This window comes from Leuresthes tenuis, unplaced genomic scaffold (assembly GCF_036924035.1).
Source record: "Leuresthes tenuis unplaced genomic scaffold, fLeuTen1.0.hap1 SCAF_4, whole genome shotgun sequence".
NCBI classification, from domain to species: domain Eukaryota; kingdom Metazoa; phylum Chordata; class Actinopteri; order Atheriniformes; family Atherinopsidae; genus Leuresthes; species Leuresthes tenuis.
The window spans coordinates 29,910,705-29,935,425 of NW_027325358.1; the positions used below are offsets into that span (position 1 = coordinate 29,910,705).

The following is a 24,721-nucleotide window of genomic DNA, read 5'->3' on the forward strand; positions in this document are numbered from 1 at the left end:
AAATATAGTTATTTCTGCATTTTCACAACGTATATCAGTTAAGTCTGGCCTGGGTAAACCACTGATGGTTATTTCTGACATGCAATCATGAGGCTTTCCATCTGTGGGGTAGGTAGCAGTGTGGATGGATTAAGTGTAGCACATCTCTTGACAACAAGGTGTGGCTGTGAAAGAAGAACTGTTATGTAGGAGAGATGTCTGGTAAAGATATTTTGTTAAGTAACCATATCACAGCCACTGCATGAGGTACCTTAAGTGTTAATGGGTGAAATAACACCATTATTGTTGATGCCTGCACTGCCAATGGCTTCTGGCCATTGATTCAAAAGTACGATCTCGTCCCTTTTTCCCCCTTTCAGTGGACACTGGCCCCTAATTACCGCAATTCAGCAGGGGGTCTTTCATTAGGAGTACTGGACTCCCCCGTGCACGGTTTCAGCTCCGACCCTGGAAAGCGGAAAAAACGTTGAGATCTGGTTTGAGGACCCAATTGTTGAGAAAAGTCTCTCAATGAGACTCAGAGTTGCTGGAGTCAGTTAATGCAAATGTTTAATCTTGCAGCAAGTTTAAGAATGTGTGTGTGTATGGGTGTATGTGTGCGAACGTGTGTGAGTTTGTGTGTGTGAGAGTTTAAAGAACCTGTTATCAACAGGCAGGTCTTAACTAGTATGGCACAGGTCCAGCCTGTCTCATCTTTTTTGGAAGGTCCAGCGCTCGGCCGTAACCCTTCTGTCTGTTTGGACTCTCACATACATTCGGTTAATCATAGAAAAACGAGAACAAAACTTTTTAGCCCCTTAAATTCATAAAACAGACATGGTGCAGTTATTTCCATTCTAGAAAATAAGAGTAATCACCACCATTCCCATAAATTCTGGATATTCTAACAATCTGAATCTTTTTTAAATGTTCGATGAAGCCCTTTGCTGTTCTATTTAGAGACTCAGCTGATCATAAACCAAGTTTTGCTCTTGAACCAAGCTTCTAAACTCTTCACCTTTTTCATTTCTCAGTTAGTATTCACTTTAAAACTGATTAAAAGAAAAATTAAATGAATGCGTATCAACAAATGTGGGATCTAAACTCTAGTGCTTTCTCTAAAATAATTTCCTTTCTCAATTCAGAAATGTGTGTGTGTAAGTCACAACACCCGTGACACCAAAACGGCTTTCTTTTCTCTCTTTTCTCTACACTCTGCACTGTGAGCACACACACCAAATCAGAAAGGCTTTTTTCTCTCTTTTCTACATTATGGACTGTGGGGACACAAAACCGCTCTCTCTCTTTTTTTTTTTTGATTGTGTGCCAGGGCGTTGTCTCACGTATTAGATTATGCTTAAGATACGAATGGGTTTATCAGTCACATCAGAATCCATACATACTGATCCTCCCGTAATAAAATGGTCGGATCTTATCAAACACACTTTGTTTCTTGTGACAAGTCAGCGAAACAGCGTATACACGTCAAGACACTGAATCAAGTTTGCCACAAGAACTCATAAGTTTGGCAGTATTGCTCTGCCGTCAGCAATCATACACCCATTTTATTTTCATGAGACATGTGCAGGCACCTGTTCATCTACTGTTCTATCACTATGAATTAGTTTATCTATTATCAATAAGGATACTTCTACAACTACTATCAAAGTATGTCCGGACTTCTTATGTTGTCAGTTGCTATATATGAATAAGTGGGTTGCTACTGAAAAGCATTAAGCATGTCACACAGCCCAAACATATAACATTTCAGGACACACCACACAGTTAACAACCACAGTGAAGCGTGTCAAAGCCCAAACATGTAACATTCAACAGGACACTTACACAACACATTCAAATCAAACAGTCAGACAACATACAAGAACATATACCCCAGCCGGCATTGCTCCCTGCCTATTTTCCTACAACTCACTATGTGTGCGCACACCTTTATTCACAAACTCTTCAACTTATACTCTTTTACCAAAGCTGCTACAGCTCGATTGGCCAAATACCCTTAGATCCTATTTCGGTGAATTTGACATCTGCCTTGTATGTAACAGATTAGCGGTTTAGCAGTTTTAATTTAGTTTGAGTGAAGGAATTCATTTTATAGCAAAATCCGAAATCGTGAAGAACTCATGAAAGTAAGCTTATTCTCGGATTCCTGAAACTTTAGATTTGCTCTTTCTTTTACTGCAAAGTACAACGTTGAGCAGCACTAATGAGTTGTTTCTATTTTTGGCAGGCTTTACCTTTGCGGATGAAGCCCTTTCTGTCTGTGCAAAAGAAATCTTGTTACTGTGCAGAGTGACTTCTCTGAGTAGAGTCGCCTTACTTGTTGCGACTGTGCCGATGTTCGAAGCTGGAGTGCAAAGTTGTTGCTTGAATGGTGCTCGCTGGAGCGTGTGGTAGTGTAAAGTTATACCATTTAAAAGGGCTGAAGAGTGCTCAGTGCAGCGGGTGGGCGGAGGTGCAAAGTGACACTATGGCCATAAAAAGAACACCGCTACAAGTGCGCATTGTGCCAGGAAGGGCCCTCGGACGGGAACCAGTGGACAGTTATCGCTTCTCGGCCTTTTGGCTAAGATCAAGTGTAGTATCTGTTATTATCAGTTTAATGTCTGATATGTCCTCTATGCGAGGACTACATATTAAATGGATTTTTATCAATAGGAGTTGAAAAAGGAGCTTACTCCGTTCACTCCAAGCATCGACCCGGTACTGCAGTGCTGCTGGGAACAGTGCGCTCTCCTCTGCTCTTGTGAAAAAGCAAACAGCGGTGCAGGATGGAAGTTTCTTTTAATCTGCTGAGAAAAGAGAGTGAATGCGAAGCAGACTTTAACACGGCTCTGGGAGCGAGCCGAGTGCGGGCTAACCAGGAGAATTGCTTGAAAGAAACGCGACACCGAATGAGCGGTCAGAACAAAGCCTCAATACGGTGTTCCTGTGGTGTTTTTATAAAATGCGGTGTAAAAAAAGGTGTGAATGCCCCATAGAAAACTAAAAGGTGGAGCGGAAGTGTTCGGCTGCAAGAAGGTGTGAATGTCCGACTATATTTGGTGAAAAGCAGGTGAAGCAAGGTCTGAATGCCCAACCTTACATCATCAAAAGCGAGATCAGAGGTTTTTGGCTGCAAGAAGGCCATAGTTTGCCAAAAGCGGGTAAGGTGCGAATGATCGGCTAAATATCAACAAAAGTGGGGGCGGAGGTCTTCGGATGCAAGTGGGTGTGAATATCCCACCATACAAGTATGGTGGAGAGGAAGCTGTGAATGGCCGACCATAGTTTGCAAAAAGCGGGTGAGAAAAGGTGCGAATGTCCAACCATACATGATCAAAACAGGGAGCGGAGGTGTTTGGCTGCGACAAGGTGTGAATGTCCACCCATAATTAATGAAAAGCGGGCAACAAGTAGGTTCGAATGCCCAACCATACATCATCAAAAGCAGGAGTGGATGTGTTCGGCTACAAGAAGGTTTGAATGTCCGAGCATAGTTTGTAAAAAGCGGGTAAGAAAAGGTTCGAATGCCCGAACATACACCATCAAAAGAGGGAGCGGAGGTGTTCCGCTGTAAGACGGTGTGAATGTCCGACCATAGTTGGTAAAAAGTGGGTATGAAAAGGTTCGAATGCCCAAATTCGGCTGCAAAAAACTGTGTTCGGCTGCAAAAAGGTGTGAATGTTCGACTAAATTTTGTAAAAAGCGGGTAAGACAAGGTGCGAATGCCTGACAATACCCGCTTTTTACAAACTATGCTCACACCTTGTCGCAGCCAAACACCTCCGCTCCCTGTTTTGATCATGTATGGTTGGACATTCGCACCTTTTCTCACCCGCTTTTTGCAAACTATGGTCGGCCATTCACAGCTTCCTCTCCACCATACTTGTATGGTGGGATATTCACACCCACTTGCATCCAAAGACCTCCGCCCCCACTTTTGTTGATATTTAGTCGGTCATTCACACCTTACCCGTTTTCTTGCCGCCAAACACCTCTGATCTCGCTTTTGATGATGTAAGATTGGGCATTCAGACCTTGCTTTTCCTGCTTTTCACCAACTATATATATAACATTCACACCTTCTTGCAGCCGAACACTTCCGCTCCACCTTTTAGGTATCTATCACACCTTTTTTTTCACCGCATTTTATAGATTATGGTTGGAAATTCTCAACCACTCATCCGAAGACCTCTCCTCCCGCTTTTGTTAATATATTTGAACTTTAGTCAGACATTCACACCTACTTGCAGCCGAACACCACCTCTCTAGCTTTTGATGATGTATGGTCCGGCATTCTTACCGTTTCTAACACATTTTTCAGCAATTATGGTAGGACATTCACACCTTCTTGCAGCTGAACACCTCCTCTCCCACTTATGATCATGTGCGGATTGATTTTCGAAAATTTTCTTTCATGTTTTCTAGCAATTAAAAATGGACATTTAGACCTTCTTGCAGCTGAACACCTCCGCTTTTGATCATACATTGTCAGGCATTCGCACCTTGTCTTACCCGCTTTTTACAAAATTTAGTCGAACATTCACACCTTTTTGCAGCCGAACACAGTTTTTTGCAGCCGAATTTGGGCATTCGAACCTTTTCATACCCACTTTTTACCAACTATGGTCGGACATTCACACCGTCTTACAGCGGAACACCTCCGCTCCCTCTTTTGATGGTGTATGTTCGGGCATTCGAACCTTTTCTTACCCGCTTTTTACAAACTATGCTCGGACATTCAAACCTTCTTGTAGCCGAACACATCCACTCCTGCTTTTGATGATGTATGGTTGGGCATTCGAACCTACTTGTTGCCCGCTTTTCATTAATTATGTGTGGACATTCACACCTTGTCGCAGCCAAACACCTCCGCTCCCTGTTTTGATCATGTATGGTTGGACATTCGCACCTTTTCTCACCCGCTTTTTGCAAACTATGGTCGGCCATTCACAGCTTCCTCTCCACCATACTTGTATGGTGGGATATTCACACCCACTTGCATCCGAAGACCTCCGCCCCCACTTTTGTTGATATTTAGTCGGTCATTCACACCTTACCCGCTTTTGGCAAACTATGGCCTTCTTGCAGCCAAAAACCTCTGATCTCGCTTTTGATGATGTAAGGTTGGGCATTCAGACCTTGCTTCACCTGCTTTTCACCAAATATAGTCGGACATTCACACCTTCTTGCAGCCGAACACTTCCGCTCCACCTTTTAGTTTTCTATGGGGCATTCACACCTTTTTTTACACCGCATTTTATAAAAACACCACAGGAACACCGTATTGAGGCTTTGTTCTGACCGCTCATTCGGTGTCGCGTTTCTTTCAAGCAATTCTCCTGGTTAGCCCGCACTCGGCTCGCTCCCAGAGCCGTGTTAAAGTCTGCTTCGCATTCACTCTCTTTTCTCAGCAGATTAAAAGAAACTTCCATCCTGCACCGCTGTTTGCTTTTTCACAAGAGCAGAGGAGAGCACACCGTTCCCAGCGGCACTGCAGTACCGGGTCGATGCTTGGAGTGAACGGAGTAAGCTCCTTTTTCAACTCCTATTGATAAAAATCCATTTAATATGTAGTCCTTGCATAGACATATCACATATTAAACTGATAAGAACAGATACTACACTTGATCTTAGCCAAAAGGCCGAGAAGCAATATCTGTCCACTGGTTCACGTCCGAGGGCCCTTCCTGGCACAATGCGCACTTGTAGCGGTGTTCGTTTTATGGCCATAGTGTCACTTTGCACCTCCGCCCACCCGCTGCACTGAGCACTCTTCAACCCTTTTAAATGGTATAACTTTACACTACCGCACGCTCCAGCGAGCACCATTCAAGCAACATCGGCACAGTCGCAACAAGTAAGGCGACTCTCCTCAGAGAAGTCACTCTGCACAGTAACAAGATTTCTTTTGCACAGACAGAAAGGGCTTCACCCCCAAAGGTAAAGCCTGCCAAAAATAGAAACAATTCATTAGTGCTGCTCTCCACAGAAGTCTTTAGTAAAAGGCGAAGGACTTGTACGTTATGAAGAGAAACCAGAGTACGATTATCCATCACTGCGGGAGCAGGGCATCAGGCTAGTTGGCATAGCCACCTTCCCCATGGTGAGCTTTGCTTGGTTGAGACGCTTGCTCCCCCCCCTTGCTCCTCGGCTGACCAAGTTGGAACAATCGGGCCCTATTCGATGGCTGCCTTGTCTTTTACTCTGTGCCAAAGACAAGGCAGCCACAAACAACACGGGAACACCGTATTGAGGCTTTGTTCTGACTGCTCATTCGGTGTCGCGTTTCTTTCAAGCAATTCTCCCGGTTAGCCCGCACTCGGCTCGCTCCCAGAGCCGTGTTAAAGTCTGCTTCGCATTCACTCTCTTTTCTCAGCAGATTAAAAGAAAGTTTCATCTTAGGCTCCCTGAAACTTCCATCCTGCACCGCTGCTTGCTTTTTCACAAGAGCAGAGGAGAGCGCACCGTTCCCAGCGGCACTGCAGTACCGGGTCGATGCTTGGAGTGAACGGAGCAAGCTCCTTTTTCAACTCCTATTGATAAAAATCCATTTAATATGTAGTCCTCGCATAGAGGACATATCAGACATTAAACTGATAATAACAGATACTACACTTGATCTTAGCCAAAAGGCCGAGAAGCGATAACTGTCCACTGGTTCCCGTCCGAGGGCCCTTCCTGGCACAATGCGCACTTGTAGCGGTGTTCTTTTTATGGCCATAGTGTCACTTTGCACCTCCGCCCACCCGCTGCACTGAGCACTCTTCAGCCCTTTTAAATGGTATAACTTTACACTACCACACGCTCCAGCGAGCACCATTCAAGCAACAACTTTGCACTCCAGCTTCGAACATCGGCACAGTCGCAACAAGTAAGGCGACTCTACTCAGAGAAGTCACTCTGCACAGTAACAAGATTTCTTTTGCACAGACAGAAAGGGCTTCATCCGCAAAGGTAAAGCCTGCCAAAAATAGAAACAACTCATTAGTGCTGCTCAACGTTGTACTTTGCAGTAAAAGAAAGAGCAAATCTAAAGTTTCAGGAATCCGAGAATAAGCTTACTTTCATGAGTTCTTCACGATTTCGGATTTTGCTATAAAATGAATTCCTTCACTCAAACTAAATTAAAACTGCTAAACCGCTAATCTGTTACATACAAGGCAGATGTCAAATTCACCGAAATAGGATCTAAGGGTATTTGGCCAATCGAGCTGTAGCAGATTTGGTAAAAGAGTATAAGTTGAAGAGTTTGTGAATAAAGGTGTGCGCACACATAGTGAGTTGTAGGAAAATAGGCAGGGAGCAATGCCGGCTGGGGTATATGTTCTTGTATGTTGTCTGACTGTTTGATTTGAATGTGTTGTGTAAGTGTCCTGTTGAATGTTACATGTTTGGGCTTTGACACGCTTCACTGTGGTTGTTAACTGTGTGGTGTGTCCTGAAATGTTATATGTTTGGGCTGTGTGACATGCTTAATGCTTTTCAGTAGCAACCCACTTATTCATATATAGCAACTGACAACATAAGAAGTCCGGACATACTTTGATAGTAGTTGTAGAAGTATCCTTATTGATAATAGATAAACTAATTCATAGTGATAGAACAGTAGATGAACAGGTGCCTGCACATGTCTCATGAAAATAAAATGGGTGTATGATTGCTGACGGCAGAGCAATACTGCCAAACTTATGAGTTCTTGTGGCAAACTTGATTCAGTGTCTTGACGTGTATACGCTGTTTCGCTGACTTGTCACAAGAAACAAAGTGTGTTTGATAAGATCCGACCATTTTATTACGGGAGGATCAGTATGTATGGATTCTGATGTGACTGATAAACCCATTCGTATCTTAAGCATAATCTAATACGTGAGACAACGCCCTGGCACACAATCAAAAAAAAAAAGAGAGAGAGCGGTTTTGTGTCCCCACAGTCCATAATGTAGAAAAGAGAGAAAAAAGCCTTTCTGATTTGGTGTGTGTGCTCACAGTGCAGAGTGTAGAGAAAAGAGAGAAAAGAAAGCCGTTTTGGTGTCACGGGTGTTGTGACTTACACACACACATTTCTGAATTGAGAAAGGAAATTATTTTAGAGAAAGCACTAGAGTTTAGATCCCACATTTGTTGATACGCATTCATTTAATTTTTCTTTTAATCAGTTTTAAAGTGAATACTAACTGAGAAATGAAAAAGGTGAAGAGTTTAGAATCTTGGTTCAAGAGCAAAACTTGGTTTATGATCAGCTGAGTCTCTAAATAGAACAGCAAAGGGCTTCATCGAACATTTAAAAAAGATTCAGATTGTTAGAATATCCAGAATTTATAGGAATGGTGGTGATTACTCTTATTTTCTAGAATGGAAATAACTGCACCATGTCTGTTTTATGAATTTAAGGGGCTAAAAAGTTTTGTTCTCGTTTTTCTATGATTAACCGAATGTATGTGAGAGTCCAAACAGACAGAAGGGTTACGGCCGAGCGCTGGACCTTCCAAAAAAGATGAGACAGGCTGGACCTGTGCCATACTAGTTAAGACCTGCCTGTTGATAACAGGTTCTTTAAACTCTCACACACACAAACTCACACACGTTCGCACACATACACCCATACACACACACATTCTTGAACTTGCTGCAAGATTAAACATTTGCATTAACTGACTCCAGCAACTCTGAGTCTCATTGAGAGACTTTTCTCAACAATTGGGTCCTCAAACCAGATCTCAACGTTTTTTCCGCTTTCCAGGGTCGGAGCTGAAACCGTGCACGGGGGAGTCCAGTACTCCTAATGAAAGACCCCCTGCTGAATTGCGGTAATTAGGGGCCAGTGTCCACTGAAAGGGGGAAAAAGGGACGAGATCGTACTTTTGAATCAATGGCCAGAAGCCATTGGCAGTGCAGGCATCAACAATAATGGTGTTATTTCACCCATTAACACTTAAGGTACCTCATGCAGTGGCTGTGATATGGTTACTTAACAAAATATCTTTACCAGACATCTCTCCTACATAACAGTTCTTCTTTCACAGCCACACCTTGTTGTCGAGAGATGTGCTACACTTAATCCATCCACACTGCTACCTACCCCACAGATGGAAAGCCTCATGATTGCATGTCAGAAATAACCATCAGTGTTTTACCCAGGCCAGACTTAACTGATATATTTGCTCTTAGCCCAAAGATCATTGGGCACTTCAGCCAACATGGGTATCGAAGACAAATCTGTTTCAGATAAAAAACATGCTTCAAAATGTGATTCTGTGATAGGAATTAAGTCCACAGTTCTTTGACAATGCATTGTACTCAAAAATGTTTTTTTGTATGCTGACAATCGTTCAGAAAACATCAAATTTGGATCAGCAGGTGAAACGGTCCACTCCATTTATTTCTGACATGTAGCAACAAACTCTCCCACACCTTGTCACTGCCTGTGTGTACGTTTGGCCAAGGACATGTGAGGGCGAGTACCACAAACATTAAAAAAATCGAAGTGCTCTGGAGTGAGCGACACAGCCAATAAAGTAGGCGCACATATTTTTTCACTTCTTCTCATAGTCATTGTCAGGCCCCAAAGAAATGTGTGATGTGCAGTGCAAATCAGTAGGTTGCATGAAATCAGAAAGGGGTGAAACTAACGCTTTTGCTTCTTCCACTAGTTGTTGTGAAAAAGGAGAGCTGGGAAGTTTCCACTCATAAGCATATGTAAGTGCCGATGAATCAAACTGCACTGCTGTGAAAACTTTGTCAGGCTGTAACATAACCTTAACACCCTCTGGTGTAGAAGTTAAAATAATGCCTAATTTACACATGAGATCACAGCCCATCAGGTTAATGGGACACAACTCTGATAACAAAAATGAGTGTTTGAAGGAGAGCTCATCGGGAGTGACAACACGCAATGGGCATTGTCATTTTCTCCTTCACAACCTGGCCTGATGCAGACATACAGTAAACGTGGTTTCCACTTAACTTTGGAGGACAATCAAACTCCTCTGACGTCACTACTGATGAACATAAGTTCCTATATTCTGAGAGAAATATCTTTGCTCTAGGACGGAAATAGCATGCAAAACTTTACTACGTGAATCACAGTCGGCAAGCGTTTCTTCACTACACAGAGCAGGAAAAATGTGTGAGTGTGTTTGTGCTATCACCCATTAGTGGAGGCTCCGCTGCCGCGTGACGTCCAGAACCTGCCTCCCACCCTCAGTCAGTCTTTTGCCCAATTTCATCACTTTTCAGCTGTGGACAGTCCTTCTTCCAGTGTCCAGTCTGGCCACAGTAAAAACAAATATTCGGATCATAGCTCTGGCGTGGCCCATTTCGACCTCCTCTCCCACACGTCCACGTCTTCGACTTCGGCCTCGTCCTCTGTTTACACCAACTGCGTAATACATGGTCATGGCTGCCAAATGCAGCTCCTTTTCACACTTGTCCCTTTTGGTTGTCTTACGCGTCTCAACTTGGTTCTGAGCATGGCGAGCATATCGGTGAACGTCAGCCAAACGAGGACCCTCACACCATCCCACGTAAATGTTCTTTACTTCAGTGGCGACATCTGGCATGAGGCCTTTAATTATTGCATCGCAAACTGTGGCCTTCTCTCAGCCAAACACCTCTGATCTCGCTTTTCATGATGTAAGGTTGGGCATTCAGACCTTGCTTCACCTGCTTTTCACCAAATATAGTCGGACATTCACACCTTCTTGCAGCCGAACACTTCCGCTCCACCTTTTAGTGTTCTATCACACCTTTTTTTTCACCGCATTTTATAGATTATGGTTGGAAATTCTCAACCACTCTCATCCGAAGACCTCTCCTCCCGCTTTTGTTAATATATTTGAACTTTAGTCGGACATTCACACCTTCTCTCAGCCAAACCACCTCCGCTCCCTGTTTTGATCATGTATGGTCTGGCAATACTACCTTTTCTTACCCGTTTGTGAGTAATTATGGCTGGACATTCACACCTACTTGCAGCCGAACACCACCTCTCCCGCTCTTGATGATGTATGCTCCGGCATTCTTACCTTTTCTAACACATTTTTCAGCAATTATGGTCGGAGATTCACACCTCCTTACAGCCGAACACCTCCGCTCCTGCATTTGAAGGTGTATAGTCGGGCATTCTCACCCTTTCTCATCAGCTTTTTGCAAATTATGATCTAACATTCACACCTGCTTTTGATGATGTATGGTTGGGCATTCTTACCTTTTTTTTCACCCATTTTTCAGGAATTATGGGTGGACATTCAAACCTTCCTGCAGCTGAACACCTCCTCTCCCGCTTATGATCATGTGCGGTTTGATATTCGAAAATTTTCTTTCATGTTTTCTAGCAATTATTGATGGACATTCAGACCTTCTTGCAGCTGACCACCTCCGCTCCCGCTTTTGATGGTGTATAGTCGGGCTTTCGATTATTTTCTTCCCCGTTTTTAAAAAAATTATGGTTGGACATTCAGACCTTCTTGCAGCCGAAAACCTCCGCTCCCTCTTTTGATCATACATTGTCGGGCATTCGCACCTTTTCTTACCCGCTTTTTACAAACCATGGTCGGACTTTCACACCTTCTTGTAGCCGAACACATACGCTCCCACTATTGATTGTGTACAGTCGGGTATTTTAACCTTTTCTTACCCGCTTTTTACCAACTATGGTCGGACATTCCATTGCATGCAATACTCTCCCATGGTCCTGATTCATTACCCAAATCCCTTGGTCTCTGATGACCGCTGTGCTTGCTGACTTTCTCAAGGATGCGGTGTACAAAATCATCAGTCCCTTCACCAGGTTTCTGTTTGCAGGTGTAAATGTGGGACATATTGATTTTGGTTGGAAATTGAGTGGTGATGGCTTGACACAGTCTTTGGATGGCTGCTTCATATTGAGCGTTATCATTATGTCCTCGTTCACTGTTGGTAGGTCGCAAATCCAGTTGTAGCATACTGGCCTCTATTTTGCCGAGGTCGGTCGGTTTGAACTTTTTTGCCAATATGCGACGCAATTCAACCCCAGTCAGGCAGAATTGTGCGCAGAAATCTCGCAACTCGTCAGCAAAATGGGGTCCAGAAATCTCTGGATCTGGTAAGCATTGTTATGCTTCCATGATGTCAGTCTCAGTCCAGGGTCGATAAACCAGTAATGGTCCAGTGGGAACTGCAACTTTAACCATAGGCATGGTTTGAATCTGGTTTTGTTTTTTCTCACGTTTAGATCTCTGAAGTCCAGATTGTGGGTAAAGGATTTTTGTCACTTGCGTTAAAAGTTCTTGGGCAGGTACGCTGGAGAACCAAACGTCTTCCTTTTCCTCATCATCAGACCTATGTAACTGATGTTGTGAGAATGATGGAATTTCTTCCCGAGGGAGGATGGAAGAAGTCCCTTCTTCCCGAGAGCCAGAGGCTTGTGGCAGGGCTGGCTGTTGTTGTTGCAGGTGTCGTGGAGGGCAGGAGTCCAGGTCTGGATCCGGCACAGCTAATACTAAATTATTATCATCATTCCGTCATGGCATTTGTTTAACATTTTCCTTTCTTTCTCTTAATACACTTTATTTTTTCCAAAATTCTATACCTTTCTTACTTCTTATTTAAACTTAATTTTCTTTTTTTTGCTTCATCTCTTCTTCTTCTTCTCATATTTGCAAAACTTTTCTTCTAATTTTCTTATTTCTAACGGTAGGGTCAAAAGTCTGAGACCTACTGTTTCCCATTCTCAGACTTGGAATGGGGAAATATATTCCTTCACTCAAAGGACGTCTCCAATGAGGACCTTAATCTGTACTCACACTTCTTCGGAGTACTTCACACTTCTTCGGACTGCTTCAAAAGTTTCACTTACCCATGAAATCTCTGTCTCACTAATGACACAACCGGGAAACCCTCTTTTATTCAAATAAAAACTAAAAAGCAGTCCTATCGTCTCAGACTATCATATTTCAAAAATGATCCCAGCGCTGGTATTCAGGAAAAGGACCTGCCAGTCCTCTCTCTCAGAAAAGGCCTTGGAGGTATGAGGCTGGAACAGCTACTTCAGTCCAGGCTGGCCATGCACTGCGATCCGGTCCAGAGACACCAGTCGAGGGATCCTGTTCGTGACGCCAAAATTGTGGTGGAAATTTAGTAACGCACAGAGTCAGTTATTTTCTTCTGAGGAGATAAGAGGCTTTAATAATAATATCTTGAAAGAGAGAACAACACAGTACAGAATACAGAGTTGCTCTGACCACTGAAGTAAAAACACACAGTTATATTGCCCGCTCATCACGTCATCTGTCTTTGGTTGATAGTTGATTGTTCTTCTAACTTTCCTCCCCAACCATCAGTTTAGGTTACCCAAAAGGAGTGTATTGCTCCATCACAAGTATGCTTCTTTCACATACAGGGTAATATGAAGAATTTTATGCCTGAAACCTATTTAGACATGCAAAAATATGAAGGACAAAGCAGTTTTAACTTGGTTTGAGTGAAGGAATTCATTTTATAACAAAATCTGAAATTGTGTAGAACTCGTGAAAATAAGCTTATTCTCGGATTCCTAAAGGTTTAGTGTTGTTCTTTCCTATCCTGCAAAGTACAACGTTCTTTTTTGTTTAAAGCTATTTAGACATGGATAAATATGAAGGACAAAGCAGTTTTAACTTGGTTTGAGTGAAGGAATTAATTTTATATCAAAATCCGGAATTGTGTAGAACTCGTGAAAAGAAGCTTATTCTTGGATTCCTGAAAAAATTTAGTGTTGTTGTTTCCTATCCTGAAAAGTACTACGTTTGTTTTTGTTTAAAGCTATTTAGACATGGATAAATATGAAGTACAAAGCAGTTTTAACTAATAATACCATTATATTAATCAACCCAAAAGAAACAAGGAAAATAATAACTTTATCTGTAAAACATCAGCCTGCATTTGCACACAACATGAGTTTAAAATGGAGGCATCATAGTAATAAAGGGTCCAATGATAAACAATCAAAACATGAACAATTAAACATGATTATCTTCATCCCTCTCTAAGTCAGCGTCACTAGAGGAAAAATTTTGAAAGCAAGAAAGTTATTTGAGTCATTTGGTCTTTTTCACACTGTTGTTTAGATGGACTACATAAAAGGATGTCATCCACATACTGCAAAAGAGCAGAGCCTGTGGTTGATTGAAGTTAATCCAGACTAGCTTTGAGGGCAGCATTGTAAATAGTGGGACTTTCACAGTACCCCTGGCATAACCGGGTAAAAGTCCAAGATCTCCCTTCAAACTAAAAAGCAAACCAAAATGGGCTATCAGGGTGCACTGGCGACAAGTCAACCACTGAGAAAAACTGTGCATCTGATGTAATTTGAGACAAAATAGTGTGTGGGTTGGGCACAGTAGGAGCATGTGGCTGAACTGCAGCATTCACCGCTTGGAGGTCCTGTACAAAACGCCATTCATCTGGCTGGCCAGCATCTTTAATCTTTTTAACAGGAATCAATGGAGTAAGCACAGGTGAATTTTCAAAAGGAACAATAACGCCTGTTTTCTGAAAAGATTGAAAAACAGGTTTAATCCCTTTAATTGCTTCAGGCTTAAAAGGGTATTGTTTTTTACATGGACAAAAGTCTGATTTAGGGGTGACAATTACTGGTTCACAGCCTTTTATCAACCCCACATCATATTTGCTCTTAGCCCAAAGATCATTGGGCACTTCAGCCAACATGGGTATCGAAGACAAATCTGTTTCAGATAAAAAACATGCTTCAAAATGTGATTCTGTGGTAGGAATTAAGTCCACAGTTCTTTGACAATGCATTGTACTCAAAAATGTTTTTTTGTATGCTGACAATCGTTCAGAAAACATCAAATTTGGATCAGCAGGTGAAACGGTCCACTCCATTTCTTTCTGACATGTAGCAACAAACTCTCCCACACCTTGTCACTGCCTGTGTGTACGTTTGGCCAAGGAAATGTGAGGGCGAGTACCACAAACATTAAAAAAATCGAAGTGCTCTGGAGTCAATAAAGTAGGCGCACATATTTTTTCACTTCTTCTCATAGTCATTGTCAGGCCCCAAAGAAATGTGTGATGTGCAGTGCAAATCAGTAGGTTGCATGAAATCAGAAAGGGGTGAAACTAACGCTTTTGCTTCTTCCACTAGTTGTTGTGAAAAAGGAGAGCTGGGAAGTTTCCACTCATAAGCATATGTAAGTGCCGATGAATCAAACTGCACTGCTGTGAAAACTTTGTCAGGCTGTAACATAACCTTAACACCCTCTGGTGTAGAATTTAAAATAATGCCTAATTTACACATGAGATCACAGCCCATCAGGTTAATGGGACACAACTCTGATAACAAAAATGAGTGTTTGAAGGAGAGCTCAGTGACAACACGCAATGGGCATTGTCATTTTCTCCTTCACAACCTGGCCTGATGCAGACATACAGTAAACGTGGTTTCCACTTAACTTTGGAGGACAATCAAACTCCCCTGACGTCACTACTGATGAACATAAGTTCCTATATTCTGAGAGAAATATCTTTGCTCTAGGACGGAAATAGCATGCAAAACTTTACTACGTGAATCACAGTCGGCAAGCGTTGCTTCACTACACAGAGCAGGAAAAATGTGTGAGTGTGTTTGTGCTATCACCCATTAGTGGAGGCTCCGCTGCCGCGTGACGTCCAGAACCTGCCTCCCACCCTCAGTCAGTCTTTTGCCCAATTTCATCACTTTTCAGCTGTGGACAGTCCTTCTTCCAGTGTCCAGTCTGGCCACAGTAAAAACAAATATTCGGATCATAGCTCTGGCGTGGCCCATTTCGACCTCCTCTCCCACACGTCCACGTCTTCGACTTCGGCCTCGTCCTCTGTTTACACCAACTGCGTAATACATGGTCATGGTTGCCAAATGCAGCTCCTTTTCACACTTGTCCCTTTTGGTTGTCTTACGCGTCTCAACTTGGTTCTGAGCATGGCGAGCATATCAGCGAACGTCAGCCAAACGAGGACCCTCACACCATCCCACGTAAATGTTCTTTACTTCAGTGGCGACATCTATATAATATTGTCTGGGTCCCGTTAAAACATGTATTTTTCCCATCTAATTCCTTGTTTGCTTTAAAACAAGTATTCCCCATTTTCTATCCCTTCAGTAGCCAACCAGTTTGTATGGAGTACACTGGAGCAACTTGACTGATCAGTAAAACACTGCTTTTGTTGTCACCGCAAGGCTTCCCCCGTCGGTTGTTTCACTGAGACACTACTGAGTAACTACAACTCAACACAGTTTATACACATAACATTCATATACATACTAACAAACAAACAAACAATAATTTATCGCAATTTTCTCATCTCTGTTTGAACGTACACCCAGGTAAATATTCCTGTAGTCTTCTCATACCGACTATGGACCCATTCATTGTTTAACTTCACTGTTTTGCAAATCCTAATTGAATATTACACATTGACATTGAACTTTACTGGATAAGCAGGTCTTCATTGCATTCAGCAGCCTATATGTGAGCATCTATGTGTAAGCTGTTCTTCTTTGCATTTATCAGCAGCAAGCAATTCTTCACTGCACATGCATATGTAAATAGTAAAACAATTCCAATGTGTTAGCGAAACCTTCTATATTACAGTGGTTTCTAAGATCTATTTTAAGTTCTTTGCCATCAGTGAGATGACATAGTTTACAAAGTGTGTCAAATTATCACTGAAGATCTTTTCAGGAATTTCAAATCTAGAAATGAGATCTAGAAACGCGTGATTTTGCTACTGAGAGTGCATCTGCTTGTGCACATGGAAATATTTCAGACCATTTGGTAAAAACCTCTGTTGTCACTGAGCAGAATCGTTTCCCTTAACATTAATTTAGTTCAATGAAATCTACACAATAATGAAATAATGAAATCCAAACAAATATGTTGAAAAAGATACACTGGCTTAGGGAATTATCTTCGTTTTGGTCTTAGATTGCCCTGTGGAATGTATTTTGCACATATTTGACCTGCTAGACAAAACTTTATTCATTTATTTATTCTAAAAAAAAAAATTCAATAATTAGTAAAACCATATGCTGTAAAAACCTTGTTCATTATTGCTTCCATCCCTCCTGTTGAGACATGACATGGTGCGTGGCTCAATACTGCAGCATATTTAAACAAATTCTTTGGCAGTATGGTTTTCCTTCCGGTCATTCATACGAGTCTATTGTAGATGGCAATTGAATAACATCTAATAATGCTAAAATATTTGTAGTTTATACATTTAGCTGTGGATGTCAACATACCTGTTTTTCCAATGCTGTGTTAACACATGTACAGTTGAGAAGGCATACTGACTGTCAGTGTAAACGTTAACAACCTTTTTGTTATTTAATTTACAAGCTTCAGTTAAAGCTACCAATTCGACTGCTTGAACAGAGTAATTTTTTGGTAGTGGTTGTTTTAAGAAAACTTCAGTTTCTGTTACTACTGCAAATCCTGTAGCATTTGTGCCATCAGGGTTTTTTGCTTGACCTGTTGAATAAATATAGTTATTTCTGCATTTTCATAACGTATATCAGTTAAGTCTGGCCTGGGTAAAACACTGATGGTTATTTCTGACATGCAATCATGAGGCTTTCCATCTGTGGGGTAGGTAGCAGTGTGACAACAAGGTGTGGCTGTGAAAGAAGAACTGTTATGTAGGAGAGATGTCTGGTAAAGATATTTTGTTAAGTAACCATATCACAGCCACTGCATGAGGTACCTTAAGTGTTAATGGGTGAAATAACACCATTATTGTTGATGCCTGCACTGCCAATGGCTTCTGGCCATTGATTCAAAAGTACAATCTCGTCCCTTTTTCCCCCTTTCAGTGGACACTGGCCCCTAATTACCGCAATTCAGCAGGGGGTCTTTCATTAGGAGTACTGGACTCCCCCGTGCACGGTTTCAGCTCCGACCCTGGAAAGCGGAAAAAACGTTGAGATCTGGTTTGAGGACCCAATTGTTGAGAAAAGTCTCTCAATGAGACTCAGAGTTGCTGGAGTCAGTTAATGCAAATGTTTAATCTTGCAGCAAGTTCAAGAATGTGTGTGTGTATGGGTGTATGTGTGCAAACGTGTGTGAGTTTGTGTGTGTGAGAGTTTAAAGAACCTGTTATCCACAGGCAGGTCTTAACTAGTATGGCACAGGTCCAGCCTGTCTCATCTTTTTTGGAAGGTCCAGCGCTCGGCCGTAACCCTTCTGTCTGTTTGGACTCTCACATACATTCGGTTAATCATAGAAAAACGAGAACAAAACTTTTTAGCCCCTTAAATTCATAAAACAGACATGGTGCAGTTATTTCCATTCTAGAAAATAAGAGTAATCACCACCATTCCTATAAATTCTGGATATTCTAACAATCTGAATCTTTTTTAAATGTTCGATGAAGCCCTTTGCTGTTCTGTTTAGAGACTCAGCTGATCATAAACCAAGTTTTGCTCTTGAACCAAGCTTCTAAACTCTTCACCTTTTTCATTTCTCAGTTAGTATTCACTTTAAAACTGATTAAAAGAAAAATTAAATGAATGCCTATCAACAAATGTGGGATCTAAACTCTAGTGCTTTCTCTAAAATAATTTCCTTTCTCAATTCAGAAATGTGTGTGTGTAAGTCACAACACCCGTGACACCAAAACGGCTTTCTTTTCTCTCTTTTCTCTACACTCTGCACTGTGAGCACACACACCAAATCAGAAAGGCTTTTTTCTCTCTTTTCTACATTATGGACTGTGGGGACACAAAACCGCTCTCTCTCTTTTTTTTTTTTGATTGTGTGCCAGGGCGTTGTCTCACGTATTAGATTATGCTTAAGATACGAATGGGTTTATCAGTCACATCAGAATCCATACATACTGATCCCCCCGTAATAAAATGGTCGGATCTTATCAAACACACTTTGTTTCTTGTGACAAGTCAGCGAAACAGCGTATACACGTCAAGACACTGAATCAAGTTTGCCACAAGAACTCATAAGTTTGGCAGTATTGCTCTGCCGTCAGCAATCATACACCCATTTTATTTTCATGAGACATGTGCAGGCACCTGTTCATCTACTGTTCTATCACTATGAATTAGTTTATCTATTATCAATAAGGATACTTCTACAACTACTATCAAAGTATGTCCGGACTTCTTATGTTGTCAGTTGCTATATATGAATAAGTGGGTTGCTACTGAAAAGCATTAAGCATGTCACACAGCCCAAACATATAACATTTCAGGACACACCACACAGTTAACAACCACAGTGAAGCGTGTCAAAGCCCAAACATGTAACATTCAACAGGACACTTACGCAACACATTCAAATCAAACAGTCAGACAACATACAAGAACATATACCCCAGCCGGCATTGCTCCCTGCCTATTTTCCTACAACTCACTATGTCGACTAAATTCGGACGTTCACAACTTCTTACAACCGAACACCTCCGCTTCCGCTTTTGATGGTATATATTCGGGCATTCGAACCTTTTCTTACCCGCTTTTTACCAACTATGGTCGGACATTCACACCGTCTTTCAGTGGAACACCTCCGCTCCCTCTTTTGATGGTGTATGTTCGGGCATTCGCACCTTTTCTTACCCGCTTTTTACAAACTATGGTCGTACATTCAAACCTTCTTGTAGCCGAAAACCTCCACTCCCTCTTTTGATCATACTTTGTCGGGCATTCGCACCTTTTCTTACCCGCTTTTTACAAACTATGCTCGGACATTCAAACCTTCTTGTAGCCAAACACATCCACTCCTGATTTTGTTGATGTATGGTTGGGCATTCGAACCTACTTGTTGCCCGCTTTTCATTAATTATGGGTGGACATTCACACCTTGTCGCAGCCAAACACCTCCGCTCCCTGTTTTTATCATGTATGGTTGGACATTCGCACCTTTTCTCACCCGCTTTTTGCAAACTATGGTCGGCCATTCACAGCTTCCTCTCCACCATACTTGTATGGTGGGATATTCACACCCACTTGCATCCGAAGACCTCCGCCCCCACTTTTGTTGATATTTAGTCGGTCATTCACACCTTACCCGTTTTCTTGCCGCCAAACACCTCTGATCTCGCTTTTGATGATGTAAGATTGGGCATTCAGACCTTGCTTTTCCTGCTTTTCACCAACTATATATATAACATTCACACCTTCTTGCAGCCGAACACTTCCGCTCCACCTTTTAGGTATCTATCACACCTTTTTTTTCACCGCATTTTATAGATTATGGTTGGAAATTCTCAACCACTCATCCGAAGACCTCTCCTCCCGCTTTTGTTAATATATTTGAACTTTAGTCAGACATTCACACCTACTTGCAGCCGAACACCACCTCTCTAGCTTTTGATGATGTATGGTCCGGTATTCTTACCGTTTCTAACACATTTTTCAGCAATTATGGTAGGACATTCACACCTTCTTGCAGCTGAACACCTCCTCTCCCACTTATGATCATGTGCGGATTGATTTTCGAAAATTTTCTTTCATGTTTTCTAGCAATTAAAAATGGACATTTAGACCTTCTTGCAGCTGAACACCTCCGCTCCCGCTTTTGATCATACATTGTCAGGCATTCGCACCTTGTCTTACCCGCTTTTTACAAAATTTAGTCGAACATTCACACCTTTTTGCAGCCGAACACAGTTTTTTGCAGCCGAATTTGGGCATTCGAACCTTTTCATACCCACTTTTTACCAACTATGGTCGGACATTCACACCGTCTTACAGCGGAACACCTCCGCTCCCTCTTTTGATGGTGTATGTTCGGGCATTCGAACCTTTTCTTACCCGCTTTTTACAAACTATGCTCGGACATTCAAACCTTCTTGTAGCCGAACACATCCACTCCTGCTTTTGATGATGTATGGTTGGGCATTCGAACCTACTTGTTGCCCGCTTTTCATTAATTATGGGTGGACATTCACACCTTGTCGCAGCCAAACACCTCCGCTCCCTGTTTTGATCATGTATGGTTGGACATTCGCACCTTTTCTCACCCGCTTTTTGCAAACTATGGTCGGCCATTCACAGCTTCCTCTCCACCATACTTGTATGGTGGGATATTCACACCCACTTGCATCCGAAGACCTCCGCCCCCACTTTTGTTGATATTTAGCCGATCATTCGCACCTTACCCGCTTTTGGCAAACTATGGCCTTCTTGCAGCCAAAAACCTCTGATCTCGCTTTTGATGATGTAAGGTTGGGCATTCAGACCTTGCTTCACCTGCTTTTCACCAAATATAGTCGGACATTCACACCTTCTTGCAGCCGAACACTTCCGCTCCACCTTTTAGTTTTCTATGGGGCATTCACACCTTTTTTTACACCGCATTTTATAAAAACACCACAGGAACACCGTATTGAGGCTTTGTTCTGACCGCTCATTCGGTGTCGCGTTTCTTTCAAGCAATTCTCCTGGTTAGCCCGCACTCGGCTCGCTCCCAGAGCCGTGTTAAAGTCTGCTTCGCATTCACTCTCTTTTCTCAGCAGATTAAAAGAAACTTCCATCCTGCACCGCTGTTTGCTTTTTCACAAGAGCAGAGGAGAGCACACCGTTCCCAGCGGCACTGCAGTACCGGGTCGATGCTTGGAGTGAACGGAGTAAGCTCCTTTTTCAACTCCTATTGATAAAAATCCATTTAATATGTAGTCCTTGCATAGACATATCACATATTAAACTGATAAGAACAGATACTACACTTGATCTTAGCCAAAAGGCCGAGAAGCAATATCTGTCCACTGGTTCACGTCCGAGGGCCCTTCCTGGCACAATGCGCACTTGTAGCGGTGTTCGTTTTATGGCCATAGTGTCACTTTGCACCTCCGCCCACCCGCTGCACTGAGCACTCTTCAACCCTTTTAAATGGTATAACTTTACACTACCGCACGCTCCAGCGAGCACCATTCAAGCAACATCGGCACAGTCGCAACAAGTAAGGCGACTCTCCTCAGAGAAGTCACTCTGCACAGTAACAAGATTTCTTTTGCACAGACAGAAAGGGCTTCACCCCCAAAGGTAAAGCCTGCCAAAAATAGAAACAATTCATTAGTGCTGCTCTCCACAGAAGTCTTTAGTAAAAGGCGAAGGACTTGTACGTTATGAAGAGAAACCAGAGTACGATTATCCATCACTGCGGGAGCAGGGCATCAGGCTAGTTGGCATAGCCACCTTCCCCATGGTGAGCTTTGCTTGGTTGAGACGCTTGCTCCCCCCCCTTGCTCCTCGGCTGACCAAGTAGGAACAATCGGGCCCTATTCGATGGCTGCCTTGTCTTTTACTCTGTGCCAAAGACAAGGCAGCCACAAACAACACGGGAACACCGTATTGAGGCTTTGTTCTGACTGCTCATTCGGTGTCGCGTTTCTTTCAAGCAATTCTCCCGGTTAGCCCGCACTCGGCTCGCTCCCAGAGCCGTGTTAAAGTCTGCTTCGCATTCACTCTCTTTTCTCAGCAGATTAAAAGAAAGTTTCATCTTAGGCTCCCTGAAACTTCCATCCTGCACCGCTGCTTGCTTTTTCACAAGAGCAGAGGAGAGCGCACCGTTCCCAGCGGCACTGCAGTACCGGGTCGATGCTTGGAGTGAACGGAGCAAGCTCCTTTTTCAACTCCTATTGATAAAAATCCATTTAATATGTAGTCCTCGCATAGAGGACATATCAGACATTAAACTGATAAGAACAGATACTACACTTGATCTTAGCCAAAAGGCCGAGAAGCGATAACTGTCCACTGGTTCACGTCCGAGGGCCCTTCCTGGCACAATGCGCACTTGTAGCGGTGTTCTTTTTATGGCCATAGTGTCACTTTGCACCTCCACCCACCCGCTGCACTGAGCACTCTTCAACCCTTTTAAATGGTATAACTTTACACTACCGCACGCTCCAGCGAGCACCATTCAAGCAACATCGGCACAGTCGCAACAAGTAAGGCGACTCTACTCAGAGAAGTCACTCTGCACAGTAACAAGATTTCTTTTGCACAGACAGAAAGGGCTTCACCCGCAAAGGTAAAGCCTGCCAAAAATAGGAACAATTCATTAGTGCTGCTCTCCACGGGAGTCTTTAGTAAAAGGCGAAAGACTTGTACATTATGAAGAGAAACCAGTGTACGATTATCCATCACTGCGGGAGCAGGGCATCAGGCTAGTTGGCATAGCCACCTTCCCCATGGTGAGCTTTGCTTGGTTGAGACGCTTGCTCCCCCCCCTTGCTCCTCGGCTGACCAAGTAGGAACAATCGGGCCCTATTCGATGGCTGCCTTGTCTTTTACTCTGTGCAAAAGACAAGGCAGCCACAAACAACACGGGAACACCGTATTGAGGCTTTGTTCTGACTGCTCATTCGGTGTCGCGTTTCTTTCAAGCAATTCTCCCGGTTAGCCCGCACTCGGCTCGCTCCCAGAGCCGTGTTAAAGTCTGCTTCGCATTCACTCTCTTTTCTCAGCAGATTAAAAGAAACTTCCATCCTGCACCGCTGTTTGCTTTTTCACAAGAGCAGAGGAGAGCGCACTGTTCCCAGCGGCACTGCAGTACCGGGTCGATGCTTGGAGTGAACGGAGTAAGCTCCTTTTTCAACTCCTACTGATAAAAATCCATTTAATATGTAGTCCTCGCATAGAGGACATATCAGACATTAAACTGATAATAACAGATACTACACTTGATCTTAGCCAAAAGGCCGAGAAGCGATAACTGTCCACTGGTTCCCGTCCGAGGGCCCTTCCTGGCACAATGCGCACTTGTAGCGGTGTTCTTTTTATGGCCATAGTGTCACTTTGCACCTCCGCCCACCCGCTGCACTGAGCACTCTTCAGCCCTTTTAAATGGTATAACTTTACACTACCACACGCTCCAGCGAGCACCATTCAAGCAACAACTTTGCACTCCAGCTTCGAACATCGGCACAGTCGCAACAAGTAAGGCGACTCTACTCAGAGAAGTCACTCTGCACAGTAACAAGATTTCTTTTGCACAGACAGAAAGGGCTTCATCCGCAAAGGTAAAGCCTGCCAAAAATAGAAACAACTCATTAGTGCTGCTCAACGTTGTACTTTGCAGTAAAAGAAAGAGCAAATCTAAAGTTTCAGGAATCCGAGAATAAGCTTACTTTCATGAGTTCTTCACGATTTCGGATTTTGCTATAAAATGAATTCCTTCACTCAAACTAAATTAAAACTGCTAAACCGCTAATCTGTTACATACAAGGCAGATGTCAAATTCACCGAAATAGGATCTAAGGGTATTTGGCCAATCGAGCTGTAGCAGCTTCGGTAAAAGAGTATAAGTTGAAGAGTTTGTGAATAAAGGTGTGCGCACACATAGTGAGTTGTAGGAAAATAGGCAGGGAGCAATGCCAGCTGGGGTATATGTTCTTGTATGTTGTCTGACTGTTTGATTTGAATGTGTTGTGTAAGTGTCCTGTTGAATGTTACATGTTTGGGCTTTGACACGCTTCACTGTGGTTGTTAACTGTGTGGTGTGTCCTGAAATGTTATATGTTTGGGCTGTGTGACATGCTTAATGCTTTTCAGTAGCAACCCACTTATTCATATATAGCAACTGACAACATAAGAAGTCCGGACATACTTTGATAGTAGTTGTAGAAGTATCCTTATTGATAATAGATAAACTAATTCATAGTGATAGAACAGTAGATGAACAGGTGCCTGCACATGTCTCATGAAAATAAAATGGGTGTATGATTGCTGACGGCAGAGCAATACTGCCAAACTTATGAGTTCTTG

The 24,721-nt window shown here is 42.8% G+C and overlaps 9 non-coding genes across 9 annotated transcripts; 1 reads left to right on the forward strand and 8 right to left on the reverse strand.

Annotated features, from left to right (window-relative positions):
• The first annotated feature begins 2,543 nt into the window (after positions 1–2,543).
• LOC140306100 (U2 spliceosomal RNA) lies at positions 2,544–2,734 on the forward strand. The gene has a single exon (XR_011915460.1). It is a non-coding gene; the product is annotated as a U2 spliceosomal RNA (small nuclear RNA).
• Positions 2,735–5,448: 2,714 nt separating this feature from the next.
• On the reverse strand, positions 5,449–5,636 carry LOC140306193 (U2 spliceosomal RNA). Its single transcript, XR_011915544.1, has one exon. It is a non-coding gene; the product is annotated as a U2 spliceosomal RNA (small nuclear RNA).
• Positions 5,637–5,911: 275 nt separating this feature from the next.
• LOC140306319 (U5 spliceosomal RNA) lies at positions 5,912–6,025 on the reverse strand. The gene has a single exon (XR_011915638.1). It is a non-coding gene; the product is annotated as a U5 spliceosomal RNA (small nuclear RNA).
• Positions 6,026–6,436: 411 nt separating this feature from the next.
• On the reverse strand, positions 6,437–6,627 carry LOC140306051 (U2 spliceosomal RNA). Its single transcript, XR_011915415.1, has one exon. It is a non-coding gene; the product is annotated as a U2 spliceosomal RNA (small nuclear RNA).
• Positions 6,628–21,520: 14,893 nt separating this feature from the next.
• Positions 21,521–21,708, reverse strand: LOC140306194 (U2 spliceosomal RNA). Its single transcript, XR_011915545.1, has one exon. It is a non-coding gene; the product is annotated as a U2 spliceosomal RNA (small nuclear RNA).
• Positions 21,709–21,983: 275 nt separating this feature from the next.
• On the reverse strand, positions 21,984–22,097 carry LOC140306320 (U5 spliceosomal RNA). The gene has a single exon (XR_011915639.1). It is a non-coding gene; the product is annotated as a U5 spliceosomal RNA (small nuclear RNA).
• Positions 22,098–22,508: 411 nt separating this feature from the next.
• Positions 22,509–22,699, reverse strand: LOC140306203 (U2 spliceosomal RNA). The gene has a single exon (XR_011915554.1). It is a non-coding gene; the product is annotated as a U2 spliceosomal RNA (small nuclear RNA).
• Positions 22,700–22,974: 275 nt separating this feature from the next.
• Positions 22,975–23,088, reverse strand: LOC140306348 (U5 spliceosomal RNA). The gene has a single exon (XR_011915664.1). It is a non-coding gene; the product is annotated as a U5 spliceosomal RNA (small nuclear RNA).
• Positions 23,089–23,476: 388 nt separating this feature from the next.
• Positions 23,477–23,667, reverse strand: LOC140306103 (U2 spliceosomal RNA). Its single transcript, XR_011915462.1, has one exon. It is a non-coding gene; the product is annotated as a U2 spliceosomal RNA (small nuclear RNA).
• Between the last annotated feature and the right edge of the window lie 1,054 nt (positions 23,668–24,721).